The sequence below is a fragment of the Lutjanus erythropterus genome, chromosome 2 (genome assembly GCF_056507025.1).
Source record: "Lutjanus erythropterus isolate fLutEry1 chromosome 2, fLutEry1.hap2, whole genome shotgun sequence".
NCBI lineage: Eukaryota > Metazoa > Chordata > Actinopteri > Lutjaniformes > Lutjanidae > Lutjanus > Lutjanus erythropterus.
Window position 1 is genome coordinate 45,605,512 of NC_139318.1, and position 14,257 is coordinate 45,619,768.

Here is a 14,257-nt window from a genome sequence, read left to right on the forward strand (position 1 = left end):
ATATAATTTTTTCACCCAATAACAATAATCAATCCTCGTCAAAAAGGTCTGAAATACAACCAATAATGATTTAACTAATGTGGTTGGGACAAAAGTTGTCGAGGCTGTTTTTAAAAGAACTGTGCTGTGATTGGACAAAAGCAAGAGATGAAGTTTGACTGAAGTAAGAAGACAACTGCTTTCTTGCAGGGATGGTGGGAGTGTTTACATCTAAAAACCTTAAATTGTGTTTATTTAACATGATATAACATTGTTCAAACAAATCTGTGTTCAACAATGTTCGCACCGTGATTACTCAATTTTGCTCAAACAGTTTTTCGTCTTCGGGTCATACCCTGTGAAACTACTGCTGCAGTCTTACCATCAGACAGGAAATGTCCACAGGTTGTCTAAAGTTTACAAATGTATGGCTGAAATAAACATTATTAATAATAGCTGACACATCGACACAACAGAGTGAGTTCAGTTCACAGATTAAAATCAACTAATTCAAGTTAATTTCTTCAGGTTTTCTTTTTAAGGACCTCCTACAGGGACACCAGAGTCTAAATAATGACATCATACAAAATGGTGCAGAATATTCTTTTTTTTTTTTGTATTAGTATCTTTCCAGTTCAAGTTGAACGCACCATAACACCATTTATGGTTTATTGGCGGTTCACAAACAAACTGGTTTTGTCTCCAGGTCACAATGTCTATTTCTTTTTGTGACATTTCAATCTGATGCATCAGTAAGAAATAGTTTAAACACACCTACAGTGTAAAACACTGTGACAGTAAGAAAGTGACGCTGTCTGATCTGTGTGGCACCAGAGAGACGTTCACACGATGTGTTCAGTGTCACTGAGAGGTGATAAAACGACCAACAGTGACCTCCTCAGAGAAGAAACAGAGAGCTGCAGAGAGCTGCAGCGTGATCGACAGCGTGAACGCGGCGAGGAGGAGGATGTTTGTTCTGGAGAATGAACACGTGAGGCAAAGGTGTTGTGAGAGAAAGCAGCAGTGAAACTCTGTCTGCTTCCATTTGATCCTTCGAGAGGCGACTTTCAACTCAATATACTGTGAAAAGATCGAAGACCAAGTGAAATGAGTGTGTGTGTGTGTGTGTGTGTGTGTGTGTGTGTGTGTGTGCGTGTGTGTGTGTGTGTGTGTGTGTGTGTGTGTGTGTGTGTGTGTGTGTGTGTGTGTGTGTGAATGGCACTTTGTTGCTCTCTGTTACTGTAATAACTCACGTGAGTTTAACAGTGAAACTCCCTCAGGATCTCTGAATGTTTTCAGTTACTTTACCATCAGAGTTTCAGTCAGTGATGTTAAAGACTCAGAACTGTTAGGTGAGTTCAGATTTGGCAAAATGAAATAAAAACTTTAACAACAGTCCTGGTGAGAAAAGCAGTGAACCTTTAAAAAAGCCAGACTCAAGACACCTTTTTAAAGTTTTAAAAATATCAAATATGAAAATTGTTATTCGTTACGATCAGAGTGGTGAAATCTGAAGTTTACATTCACAGTTTAGAGTGGATTCCTGCTTCTGTTCTGTTGTTTAAAAATAATCATAGAAATACATAAATGAAAATTGGAACTACATCCTGGTGAAATGACTTCAGGGAATCGTGTTCAGTTTATTCAAACAGTCTTTTACACCGTCAGTCTGAAAACTTCTCAAAGAGCAGTCGAGACCAGTTAGGTTAGATTATCTGTAATTAACACACAGTACAACTGACATCATTAAAGAACCGTCATACTGACAGATTTTTTTTATCTGGCATTTACAAGTGATGTAAGAGGATTTGTTTTATTCACCAATTTGCTGTACTTTGACTTTTCTCCAAACCCTGGATCCTCAAACCAGACTTTCTCTGGCGGTACGTGGAGGAATGTGGAATGTTTTTTAAGAATCAAATAAATTACTTAAAATTACATAACTCTGTCAGAAATACTGCAAAATTTCAAATGTAAATACATAAAAGAAGTAATTGAAATATAATTTAAAATAAGTTTTATCTTTCCTGTGTTTTTTGTTTCAGTATCAGGCTGCTACACACTGACAATCACACACACACACACACACACACACACACACACACACACACGTCATCCATGATGGTAAGGAAGGTGAAGGTAAAATCAAAGGTGAACTGAATGGTTGACAGTCACATCAGCTAAAATTCCTCCCATCTAAGTCATAGACTGCTTTTCTTTTTAAGTAAGTTTTTAGTTTCCAACTTCATCACGTCAAATCACTCACCTCTTTATTTTCTCAGAAGTCAGAGATTTAGAATAAGAATGTAAAAATGATTTTGCATGAAGCTCAAAACTTTTCAGTAGTTCAGCGTAAACACTGTCTGACCAAAATAAAAAAAGTCACCACCTGGATTTAATTGAGCAAAAAGGTCAGATCCTTCCATTAGATAATTACTGCAGTGATTAATATGTTTCAGCTGATAACAAGTTACTGAACTGATGCAGTGAGCAGCTTCTCATTTCTTAAACAACCGTGTCAGAAGACAAATCCTGTGGACGAGGAAAAGATGTTCCTCTGTTTCAGAAGAGTCCAATTATTGACCTGCATCAAGTAAAGAAAACAACTGAGGAGATGAAATTACTGAAACTGTGTTCAGAACTGTCCAACACGATATTAAAACCTGGAAGGATCGTGGTGAACCATCATCTTCAAGGAAGAAATGTGGTCGGAAAAACATCTTGAATGATCGTTATCAGAGATCACTTAAATGTTTGGTGAAATCAAATCATAAAACATCAACAGTAGAACTCAGTTCTGTGTTAAATAGTGAAAATCCAGACACACAATGTGAAGAGAACTGAAGGGACTGAGACTAAACAGCTGTGTAGTCTTAAGAAAACCACTTATCAGTGAGGATAAAAGGTTTCAGTTCTCTAGGGAGCATAAAGATTGGACTCTGGATCAGTGGAAAAAGGTCATGTGGTCTGATGAGTCCAGATTTACCCTGTTCCAGAGTGATGGGGGCATCAGGGTACGAAGAGAGGCAGATGAAGTGATCCTCCCATCATGCCTAGTGCCTACAGTACCAGCCTGTGGGGGCAGAGTTATGATCTGGGGTTGCTTCAGTCGCTCAGGTCGAGGTTCAGCAACGTTATGAGTCCAAAAACTGAGTTCAGTTCACTACCTGAATATACTGAATGAACAGGTTTTTCCCTGATGACACGGACATATTCCAAGATGACACTGTCAGGATTCATGGGGCTCAAATAGTGAAAGAGGTTCAGGGAGCGTGAGACATCATTTTCACACATGGACTGTCCACCACAGAGTCCAGACCTGAACCCCACTGAGAATCTTTGAGATGTGCTGGAGAAGACTTCACACAGCGGCCCGACTCTCCCATCATCAATACAAGATCTGAGTGAAAAATTAATGCAACTCTGGACTTAAATAAATGTTGTGACACTGCATAAGCTTATTGAAATGATGCCATGGTGAATGCAGGCTGTAATCAGAGCTAAAGGTGGTCCAATGAAATATTAGAGTGTGTGACTTTTTTTTGTCTCGCAGTGTATTTCAGGATACTGACTGGACGTGTGAACGAGTCAAAGCTTCCACTGCAAACTTTGCAGCAAGCAGTACGTCTCTGTTAGGGCTTTGCTTTGTGTTCCCAAGAAACTTTAACAAAAAAAACCTTGTTTGACTCGTCTTTGTCAGGAATAATGGGGTTCATTGTACTGTTTTGTGTCAAGAAGTGCCCGTGATCCTCTGCTGTACATACTACACATTTGATAAGCAGCGGGCAGCAGAGCGCCGTGACGACAGAAATCCTTCGGATCACATCCAGTCGTCCACGCCTGCCTCACATTGTGTCCCTTTGTCCCGTAAAGCTCTCATCCTTATTACGTTAATCCAATTAATGAAAGTGTCCGGTAGCAGACTCATTCAACAAACCAACAAAGCCGACATCAGCAGACTCCGCTCTGCGCTTTGTTCCTACTGTGTGTTTGATCTTTGCAAGTTAAGTTATGAGTTATTAAGTTTGTGGTGAAAAGAGCAACCGAAAAGCTCTTTTGTTCCAACCAAGTGAAGCAGGAGATAATCGCACAGGCGTGACAGGACCTCCCACGTGGCCGTGCTGCTCTGTAGTAAACCCAAAATTCATTCTCTTTTCATCCCTGCATACTTCTCATTCTTACCGTGGCTCCTTCTCATCAGCCCAGACAGTGTGAGGAAGTTCTTTCTTCATCCTCACAGCCGCTGCAATTCACAGAAAAAAAAGTCGTCTCATGGTGTCTCAGTGAGATTAGATAATCAACTTGATTTTGTCTTGGTGCGTTATTAGAAGACAAAAGACAAAATGAAATTTTATCTATAATTCAATGACCTTGAAGAGATATTCTGAATGGACTCACTCCACCTGAAGAACGGCAGGTGGATATTAATTTAATGACCTGAGATGAACTCAACAACAAGACTGTTTCTCTGTGCTTGGTGAGCAACTTTCACTGGACAGAACGGGGCGCCTTCCTTCATGTTTGATTTCTTAATGCCTTCATGTTTGTGCTAAAATAAGTTTACCAGCTTGATTCATGGATTGTTTAAAACTTTGAATATCTGGCTAGAATGTGTCCTAAACTACCTCAGTTGCCCAAAACTCTTGACTGATGCAAGCTTTAAAGACTGATTCATATTCAGACTCATCTATGAATTAGTTACTGTCAGATTATCTGCTGAGTCCTTTGAAATGTTGGACTTGATGTCCAGCCTTCAGAACCTGCTTGTCGGACATCATAAACAGTAGTTTGTCCTTCGTCCACCCGGACGGCAGGCAGCTGTGAGGCCTTCACCTTCCCTCCGTACCTCACGTGTCTGATATTCTGAGGGGAACTGAACGGCATGTGTCTCCCTTCCTGCGCTCTCTTTCCCTTCCTCTCCTCTCCTCCTCCTCTTCCTCCTCATCATTAGCAAGACAAACATGTGTGAGAGAGGAGGAAGGAGACGGGCAGAAACACAAGACCATGCGGTCTCCAGGCTCCTAATCTCTATCATGTGGGCGAAACTTCAAACTGAGAGATTCACGTGCCCCAAACACTGACGCCCGCCACGTTTTCCCTCCTGATGAATGAGAAGCTCTATGAAAGGGCCCATTCTTAGGTTCTCATGTAAAGGAACACACCTTCATTCTTCATTCAGGAGAACCTTCACCTCCTCCACTCTGGAACAGAAAGAAAGGAGTTCAATGACTTTAACCTTTCTGCAATATAAAGTGGTTATTGCTGTTCATTGCGATTCCGACATACAGCGTGGCGGAAAAATACCACATCTTATCCGCGTTGAACAGGCTGCATAAAGCCGAGTATACGCTGTGTGGTTTTAGACTGTCCCAGAGGAAAGATGACCAATGTGAAAGAAACGTGGCGATATCTTTGATCATGGCTCTAAAATGTATGATTAATTTAACTGTTGTTTACCTGGATATTCCTGTCTAAACCTCTGAAAAGACTTTGCTCTTCAGGGGTCTGGATGCCGTGACAGTCCTTCCTCCTCCTCCTCCTCCTCCTCCTCCTCCTCCTCCTCCTGCCTCCTTCACTGCTGCAGCTCCAAGTTCTCTTTCTTGTGGTGTTTTGTTGAGTGTTTGAAGTTTGCAGCCTTCCCACCACACACATTTTCATTTGCAGCTGTGAAGTAGCTCTAAACAAAGCTCCTCTTTCATTGCCTGTCAGATTAAACTGGTAACACAAACAACAGTAGAGGAACAAAGAGCACGTCCACTACACAACGTAATATCAGAAGTACTGATACGTTGGAATCGATCCATCCTCCCTTATTGGATGGATGATTTAAACAAACACAGGACTTTCATGTCTCATGTGCGAACCACAACTTTATTATAAGTTTTAAGGTACGTCCATCTTTCATCATGCGACTTTAATCTTGCAAGTCGTTTCACGGGCATCATGTGACATAACGTTTTTATTCTACCACAAACATGGTCTTATCCTAAAACTACCCAAGTAGTTTTTATAGCCTAAAACTACTCAAACTAGCGTTAATCACGTGTTAAAAATGCTTTCTGGCAGCGTCTCATACAGCCGCTAAAGAGTGTCCTGTGCATCAGTACAAGTCACAGAGGGGTGGCGACAAAACGTCAGTATGTGACGAGTTGCAATGAACGGGTTGTTCTTGTTTTGCATCGTTTACCACCACAGCAGCGAAGATAAATGACGCACACTGATGATGTTTTTTTGCGTACTGATTTGCACTGTAGCCTACAATCCAAGTCACACAGTGTGGCTGCAATAAACTTCTCAGTTCACTGAAATCTCAGTCTGTAGGCGCCTTAAAAGGGGCTAATAAGTGAAAATCATCTTAAGCATGAGGTTTATTGTGGAGGTGAAGGGGTTAAAGTCAGGATTATAGGTTTAAGGTGTTAAAGTCAAGGATATGCTCACATAGTGTTAAATGTAAGAGAAAAGGTTACACTGAATTGATTGTAGGATTTAGGGAAATTGAATTAGAATAAAGTTTTGAATCCTCACAGGGAAAACACACGTGTTAGTCTGTGTGTGTGTGTGTGTGTGTGTGTGTGTGTGTGTGTGTGTGTGTGTGTGTGTACAGGATCAATACAGGGGCCCTCGACCGTCTCCCTGCAGGATGACATTCAGCACTCATATCCTTCACAGTGTGGTCGAGGGGCCCCTGTCTCTCTGGGTCCTCTTTGTGTATTACAGTGGGATAAAGGAGCCTACTGTCCAACCCTGCTCTGCTTTACCACAGTCCTCTTCCTGTATATCATCACCTCAGCATCACTGTGATGGACAGGCAGCGGGGGGAAGAAAAACTGGGAGAAAACATGAGAAACTGTAGAGAAGAAAGAAAGGAGAGGACAAGAAAAGAGATGAAAAGATGGAGGACTGGATGTTATATGGAAGAAAGGTGATTAGAAGATGATTTGGAGAGAGGTAAAGGCTGCAAAAGACAATAAAGATATTGAATTTAAAGGGACGGTTCAACCTAAAATAAAAAATATGTACTTTTCAACTGACCTGTAGTGCTTTTTATCCATCTATATTTTTTGGTGTGAGTTGTAGAGTTTTGGAGATGCTGTAGAGACCTCTGTCATAGATAGAAATAAAAGACGGATGAAAAACAGAAAAACTTCACAATTAGATTTTCCTCAGACAAAAGAAAGGCTTTAAGAAAGAAGAAAAGGGCTGAGGACAAAGAAGAAGGCAGACTGGTGTATCATGTTTGGAAAAAGGGCAGATAAAAGATAAGTGGAGACTACAGATGTCTCTCTTTGTCCAGCTGTAGATCGGTCTGACAATAAGACATTATCAGCTTGTCCTCAGAGAAGAGGACACGCGCTGATCAGCAGACATCATCTTTGCTGCTCACAGCTGTTCAGCAGCCGGCGCTGACAGAGGCTGTCGGTGAGGAATCTTCCTGTCAGAGCAGTTGGAGAAATATGAGCAGAATGCTAATTGTCAGAAGCTAACAGAGCATGGGAAAAATGGGAGGAATGCTAATGATGGTTAATAGAGATTATACCCAGGTGGTAGTGGTTGTCATGCCCCGGGACAAAGCAGGATCTGGGGAAGACGGTGAGACAAACTGTTCAAACTACCTGCTTTTTCCATGAAACGATTCCGTGATTGACTGCTTCAGTAAATCCTGGTGAAAGTTGTTACCTCTTTTGGTATTTTAACAATTTTCCCCCTAGAAAAGGTTTAGCTGTGTATTTTAAGCTTATTCTTGACCTGCTGCACCTCTCTTTTAGTCTGCTGGGAGATCACCTGTCTATGATAACGAGGGCATTTAAGCAGCGATAATTATCTCCTCCAGACGTATGTGAGTGTGTGAGTGACTGGCTGATCTGTCCACAGCTAATCTCTCAGACTAGGACCCATCATTCTCAAATTGTTTGTGGACATTCATGACTGTATGCTCAACCTCACTGCTCTGTTTTATAGCAACTGTTGGCTCTTCAGTCCTCTTCACCGGCTGGTACGGGCTGCAACTCATCAGCAACTGCTAGGCTAAAAACAAGGCTTTCCCGGTCTGTTGTGGATGATTTTGGCCTTTGTTGTAACTCAAAAACTAAAATCTATAGAATGAATGAATTGGGTTTGTTGTAAATGTGAGAAATTAAACTTCAGAGTGGTTACTTGTTGGAATTAAATTCAGTTACTGTGGGGGATCTAATCAGCTCGATGCCAAAACATGAACCTTCTTAAAAGTCACAACTTCGACTCAGACACGCAGGTTCTGACCAATGAACAGGCAACATCAAGTGTCAGTTATTCAGAGCTTAAGCTTGGTGGGTTTCTCCACAAATATAGATTCCTGTAGTGCATTGTTGTACAGTGACCTGGTTCCATGTCATTTTTTAAATAATTAACAAAATGTTCTAAATTGAGGAGTTTGGACTTATTGTCCTGTTTATTGCTTCCTTATAAGTTTATAGTGAACACAGGGCTCCTGGTTAATACATGACATTATTCTATGCATCTTTTAAAAAAAAAACTCAGACTACACTGTACTGTACTGTACTTTGCAAATCTCCGCTGGTTGCATCCTGCAGTTGTGGTGTCGTTGCAGTAGGTGCTTCAACATCTGTTGCATGGTGGAGATCTGCACTGAATGACCTCTTCTGACTGATTTGTTTTTAGTCACCTTTCAAAGTTTTTGAGGCAAATTTGCGAGCAAACATTTGCCTTTTCAATTATTTCTACATCATCGCCCTTCAGCAGATGTTGAGCAGCGTTTGCATTTCTGTTTCTGTTGACCGTTCTGTTGGAATGCAACATTTTCTGTTGTTGCTATGGTGGTTGCTATGGAAAACAAACATTCCTGTAATTCTCATGGGAAAATGCAATGCAAATGCAAACAAGCAGGTGCCAGAAAAGAACTCAACTTTACATCCGCTGCAACTTTATATCAGACAGATTCTCATTTCAGCGTCAGAGCAGGTCAACAAAACAGTTAAAGAGATTCACGGCATGAAAATGTTTTTTCTGCTGTACAGTAATATATTTCTTTGGGTACGTAGCAACAGTAACCAGGTGGCCGTGTGTGTGTGTGTGTGTGATGAAGTGAATCTGTCTTCCAGACAGTTTCTGTTCATGTGGGTCAGTCTGTACATCCGACATACAAACAGCCTTCAGTCCAGTCCTGACAAGAACAAATACAGATGTACATTCCTCCTGTTCACTGCCACATGGGGAAATATCTGTGTGTGTGTTGTCTTTGTTATATAATGAAGGGTTTATTTGATTTTCAAAGACTTTCAAACCATTTAGTTGTGGTATGTGTGTGTTTGTCTAACAGCTACATCAGAGGATGATATCTCTTGTATCAGTGTGTGTGTGTGTGTGTGTGTGTGAGCGGATGTTACCCTGGCGATTGAAGCTATTGTTGTGTGTGTGTTCTTCAGTATGTGTGTGTTTAATGATGTCCACACCAGAGGAAGTTACCCCAGATACCCAGAGAGTCCGGGGTCATATGTGGAGCAGGGGATCGTGAGCGGAAAGAATTTACAAGCCTCCGCAGACATGAAGCACCTCGTATCGTGGTGTGAAAGGTGTTTTACGAGCTAACAGCGAATATCATCCATCATCATCAAATAGTCAAACAAGTCTGGAACAGCCTACATTCTGAAAATCACCTGGATGTGGAAATACCGCCGAGGTGTGTTACCTAAGCATACAACTTGGTCAACAGGTCGGCTGATGATGGGATGTGTTGCTGGCATCGTTGTGTAATTTTTAAGGACATCTGTGGAGCTGCAGGGGCTGCAGGTCACAAAGATTTTTTTTTTCTGTGTGTACTTGATGATGGACCAGATAATTCAGCTGCAGTCAGTCAGAGTCTATTTACCATTTACAGTACATGCTACTGTGGAAATGGGGTGCAAGAGACATAAAACACACAGGCAGCATATAAGACAATAAAAAACAGTACAAGATAAAACACGGGATAAAAGGGAAGAGAAACAAATGCAAGTGCCACCATGGATAGGTCAAACAACTCAGCTCAAAAGTAAAATGCACAAATAAATGTGCAGTAATCCAAGTGTCTATGCATAAATTGTTTTTAAAGTGTCCAGTTATAAAGTGAATATGTATAAGTTACACACAAAGGACAGTTAATGCAGGTAAACGTAGGAACAACCAGGGCTTAGAAGATGAAGTGCATGATGTGTAAAGTGCACAAGTTTTAAACTGCATTTGCAAAGGTGTCTCCCTACAGTTTGCACAAAAAAGAACAACTTGTGTCAACAAGTGAAAGACCCCAACATTAAGAGTTGTTTATTCAGTCTATGTATTGCATGACTGGCATGACGGGTCACTGATGATGCCAGACTGAGGAATAGAGTCTAGAACTGTGGAGATCCTGAGGAGCTGGCTGACACCAGTTATTTTAAGCACCTGCTGCACAATCCTGTTCAAGGGTTTGACAGTGAGATTACCAAACCATTCTGTAAAGGAGCTGGGGAGAATACGCATTTACAAATGAACTGTTCATGAACAGCGGTCTTAAAGTTTCACAAAACCGTGTAGTAATATCCTTTATACTGTCACGTGTTTCACACAGTGGTGAACTTCACCCCGTCCGTGCTTGTGACTGACTGAGCCTTTCAAAAATTAACCTTTAAAACTCAGCCATGATAGTTAACCTGCAGAATCACCCAAACAGGTGTTTTTGATCAATCCACAACTTTCACAGTCTTTTGTCGGCCCTGTCCCAACTTTTTTCAGACGTGCTGCAGGCTTCAACTTCAGATAAGCGGATATTTACAAAAATCAATGAAGTCGATGAGGTAAAACATGAAATATATTGTCTTCCTTGTTTTTAATTGAAGACATGCAAAGCAGGATGAGCAAATTATCACATTCTGTTTTTATTTGTGTTTTTTAGAGTCAGGATTGTAGAAAAAGTCCCGTTTTCTCTTTTGTATGTGTTTCGTAACAGTATTCATGATCTCACATTGCTAATATGCCTCTCTCTCTCTCTCTCTCTCTCTCTCTGTGTGTGTGTGTGTGTGTGTGTGTGTGTGTGTGTGTGTGTGTGTGTGTGTTTTCTCCCAGGGGTCCTGTGGCATTCAGTTCACAGGTTGGCAGGAGGATGTGAAGGTCACTAAGCTCCACTGCAGGTCAACAGTCATTAAAACACACATGTTACACCACACAGACCTGCACACGCACACACACACACACACACACACACACACACACACACACGCACACACACGAAGAGAAACACAAAGACACACATGGATCCATGTCACCACACATGAATCTATCTAAACTGATCTGATTGATATGACAGAGATGATTAAAGACACATGTTCAGTGGTCAGTTTATTAGGTACACCTACAGCAGCTGAAGCTGATGCTGTCCAATACAGCAGATGCAGAGTAAATCTCCATAATGACTAGAATGTTCTGTTTCTGTGATTTAATTGAGACTTAGTCACGTCTTCTGTTTGTCTTCCTGCCTCATGAACACCGTTATCGTCCACCCTCCACGCCCGTAACACACAGGCTCTGTGTTGATTCAGTGTGATTCAGATGTCTTCACAGACTGAGCAGCCCTCTTCATGGTCAGTAAAACTCACTTTAAAATGTAAGAAATTCCAACACGTTCTCATCCCAGGTCGTCAAATACCCACAAGCTCCGTCACTCTGCGTCTCATTCTGATGCACAAAGTGCCCTTTAACATCTGTGTGACACTTTTCTGCCAGAAAGCCTTTTACACATGTGGTCAACATTGTGAAATATTTAGACAATAAAACTACTTGGTTAGATTTAGGAAACCATCATGTTTGCGGTAAAATAAGTGTGTTAAGTCACGTGATGTCACTTACTGCAGGATGCTGGTGTGTGTGAGAGTGATCAGCAGACTGCTGGTGCTGAAAACTCAGCAGTCAACTGTCAGTGTGGCAGTAAATGTACAGTTCAGGTTACAGTGTGAAAGTTAACGAGCGCTGCAGCTTCTTAAGACCTAGAAAAGTCTTGAAGGGTCAGCCTCAAAGTAAGATGAGAAGGACAGGCTCTGTTGCGATCGTTTCCCTTCCAGGACCTTTCCAACCATGATCTGCAGTAATTTTTGGAAACGTGCTAAAATAAATCCATACTGATAAATCCAACACCGAATGTCGTTAGTATTTATTGATCCATTTTTCCATGTTGTCGTTAGCATGTTGTTAGACGATCACCGGCAATCCGCATGTCGGGGTGACAGATGGCACTTAAAAGCACCAAAACTGTTGGCTGGGTTGACGTTAGTGTCAACATTAGATTTGGAGATGAGTGTATTCATGTCAGTGGTGTTGTACAAAGTAAAGCTCTAACTGTGTGTGTGTGTGTGTGTGTGTGTGTGTGTGTGTGTGTGTGTGTGTGTGTGTGTGTGTGTGTGTTTGTGTGTGTTTGTGTGTGCGTTTTGACTCTGAAAGCAATCCTATTTCCTGGCAGGAAGCATTTACCCAGAGGAATACAGCCCAGGAAGGTTAGTGACACACACACACACACAGTGCAATCATCAGTAAGAATAAGTAAATAAAATATTTGTTTCAAAGTGACCTGACTGAAAGAACACAGTGTACCAAAATAATGAAAATATGAAAGTATGATGTCCTCAAGAATTAATTATAGTGGTAATGCCATTAAATGTTTTTATTCTTACTTAAACATTTTTAATATTTCTGAATAGTACATCAAAATCGAGTCAGACGACCTTGAGGTTCCAGTTTCCCCTCGTCAAAGCAGTGGACATGGTCAATGAGAGACTAATTAATGAGGCTGAGAAGCAGCACATCGTATGTGATCCACAGCAGCCTTTATATATCCTCAAAAAGGATCAAACTGTTGACAGATTGTAGTCGTGAGGCGTTGAACAGAAAGCAGACGATCTGCTCTCTGTGGGGTTGATTGTGAGGAAGAAGGAGCGACATACCAGCGACTGGACTGGTGGTTTGGAGGAGGAGGAGGAGGAGGAGGAGAGGGCAGACCTGTGATGAACAGGAGGGGAGGAGTTAAAGACAGGGGCTGAGGCGGAGACGTCGAGGTGGTCCTGAGAGGAGAGGGAGGGAGGGAGAGAGAGAGAGAGGCCTGCCAGGAGGTGCCTGTGTGGAGGGTACGACCTCAGACCAGTTTAACACTGTAGAGCCACATGAACCTGCGTAAGCACTCACTATGTTTGTCAGAAGAAGTGACAAGCATCCAGTGAATTTTCTTGGTTTATTCTCCTTTAATTAAGAAGTCAGACAATAATTGGCCACTTTCCATCATTCTGTAATCTGCTTTGATGCTGCACAGGACGCGTCTGTGGACAGCAGGACGCGTCTGTGGACAGCAGGACGAGTCTGTGGACAGCAGGACGCGTCTGTGGACAGCAGGACGCGTCTGTGGACAGCAGGACGAGTCTGTGGACAGCAGGACGCGTCTGTGGACAGCAGGACGCGGTGAAACGAGCTGGTTACCTGGCTGAGAAGTTGGAGACGTGCGACCTGTCACCTGCAGCTCATCATCTAACAGCTCACTGTGGCGGCTCCTGACTGGTCAATTACACTCTGATATATTTTAAATTGATCCAAAAATGCAAAAAATGACCGTTGTCTTGTTTTGTAGACACATTTTTGATGAACGTTAACACTAACTGCTACTCTCATTGACAAACACACTGCATTTCAGGTGATTACCTCGTAATAAAAGTCAACTCATGCTTGAATTAAATTAATTCTACATTCATATACAGATATCTGATAATAGATTACGGAAATGAGTTTTCTTATTGTCGAGCCAAAGTAGTTGCTGGCAGATCATTGGATACGGTATGTGTCAGTTTTATATCTTTATATCAGATATATATCAGATCAGACAGATATTGACTCTGAGACGATCAGTTTAACCTCCAATAACTGAATATTTGTGGCAACAAGCTGTTAACACCACATGTGTTCTCACATGTTAAGTTGATGAATGTAAGTCCAATATTCTCTTTTAGCTCTGTTTTTTTTGTCTCCACCAACTCCTGATGGAAATATCTGTGTCTTCTGCTGCTAAAAGCTTCACCGTGTTCACCAGCTGTTCTCTCGGTCCATCTGTCTGCTGTTTTTCTGCTGAGCAGGTGGATTACAGTGTTGTTTAGAGATGTTTCTCTGAAAACAGCTGCTTCAGCCTGTTTTCATTCCCTGCATCTCTACTTGAATAAAGAATGTGAGGACTTTCATCACATCTGGCCTTGTTTTGTGAACCAGACAATCAAAGATCTCACCACCTACCAATCAT